The sequence below is a fragment of the Eumetopias jubatus genome, unplaced genomic scaffold (genome assembly GCF_037043125.1).
Source record: "Eumetopias jubatus isolate StellerSeaLion01/CBP00866 unplaced genomic scaffold, mEumJub1_p1.0 scaffold_6, whole genome shotgun sequence".
In the NCBI taxonomy this organism is placed as follows: Eukaryota; Metazoa; Chordata; class Mammalia; order Carnivora; family Otariidae; genus Eumetopias; species Eumetopias jubatus.
The window spans coordinates 54,838,183-54,840,027 of NW_028274812.1; the positions used below are offsets into that span (position 1 = coordinate 54,838,183).

The 1,845-nt window shown below is 41.2% G+C and overlaps 1 pseudogene; it reads left to right on the plus strand.

Annotated features, from left to right (window-relative positions):
- The first annotated feature begins 885 nt into the window (after positions 1 to 885).
- Positions 886 to 1,416, plus strand: LOC114209975 (large ribosomal subunit protein uL23 pseudogene; annotated as a pseudogene).
- Positions 1,417 to 1,845: the final 429 nt, after the last annotated feature.

Consider the following 1,845-nt stretch of genomic DNA (forward strand, 5'->3'; position numbering starts at 1 on the left):
ACCCAAACAAGTCCTACATTCTCTGTCTAGAGACTGACAGAAGAATTTGGGTCTTGTGAAAAAAAGGACCAAAGTGCCTTTTCAGGTTTCTGATAGCCATACTCAAAATCAAGACATCCTGGTGTGGTGTCAATTTCCCTTTCACAGGCCAGGCCAAAATCAGGTGCTGGAAGCCCCTCACAGAGTCTTACCTCTGTTATCGTCTATTATAAAAAGTGACAAATTTATGCCTTCTGTGAATCTTGGGTAATATCTGTAACAATGCAATTTAATTCTTCCCAAAATAAGAAAGCTAAACCAAGTGAACAGAAGAGAACTACTCCAAGACAAAAAGATGCAATGAGAAAGGATAATGAAGATGTAAAGTTATACCAGACGGGGATGAATAGAGCCACATGCACTAGAGCAATAGTTTGCAAACTGAACTCTGTGGGCTGTGTCTGCTGTTATTCTGTGGCTACAGCTGAAATCCTCAGGTGCCCATTACTGATTAGAAGGCCACTTGCTTTACATGGGTCTTTTTAAAAATGTAGCCCTGTGCAAGTCCATGCATGTAAGGCCATCTGAATGGACCTCCAGTCCCTACAGGCTGGGCTCAGTAAGATCCTGGAAAAGGCTTGGAGGCATTGCCCCATCCACATTCTCTGCCAAAAGGGAGTTGTACAATAACAAATAAACCCTTGCCATGACCCGACACGCTGTGATAACACAGGTGCACTGTGGCATGCTGGAGATAGCTCTAGTTTTAGCACTTATATGTTTTGGGTGCTTTTTTGACCTTAAAACTAGAAATTAAAAAAAAAGAAAATTTAAAAAGAGAACCTGATGGATCGCGAGTCTTTGGTGAGACTCTGCTCTATAAGCCTCTGGAAACGAGCCTTGGAAATTCCTTTTACGAAGATGGCGCCGAAGGCTGAGAAGGAAGCCCCTGCCCCTCCCAAAGCCGAAGCCAAAGCAAAGGCTTTGAAGGCCAAGAAAGCGGTGCTGAAAGGCGTCCACAGTCACAAAAAAAAAAAAAAAAAGAAAATCCGCACGTCACCTACGTTCCAACGACCCAAGACACAGCGTCTGCGGAGGCAGCCCAAATATCCTCGAAAGAGCGCCCCCAGGAGAAACAAGCTTGATCACTATGCCATCATCAAGTTCCCCCTGACCACTGAGTCAGCCATGAAGAAAATAGAAGACAACAACACACTTGTGTTCATTGTGGATGTCAAGGCCAATAAGCACCAGATCAAACAGGCTGTGAAGAAGCTCTACGACATTGACGTGGCCAAGGTCAACACCTTGATCAGGCCTGATGGAGAGAAGAAGGCATATGTTCGACTGGCTCCTGACAATGATGCTTTGGAGGTTGCCAACAAAATTGGAATCATCTAAACTGAGTCCAGCTGGCTAAATCTAAATTAAATTTTTTTCACCGTTAAAAAAAAAAAAGAGAGAACCTGATGACAGATATAATAAGGTTAATTAGCCTTAAGATGAATTGAACCCAACTGGGCAATACTCTCATGAAATGGATTGATTTGACAAGGTGAACACGAAACAACATATAGAAATTAATTGGATGCCCAGGCTGATATATAAAGCTGTAACTATCATCCATAACCATAGATTTCACAGGTGGGTTTCAAAGTGTTGAACTGATTCATCTCATAATAAATAAATGCTTTAAATTTATACACATAAAATAAGCTTCTAGTATTATACATTTCCTTTGTAATATTAAGCTATCACATATATGTTTTATTGATTTAGATTCTGAGCAAACTTTTCTTTGAGAAAACTCCTCTTTGGGAAGGGGGTTCTATTCCTTCACGAAAAAAACATTAAGGATTAGAAGCG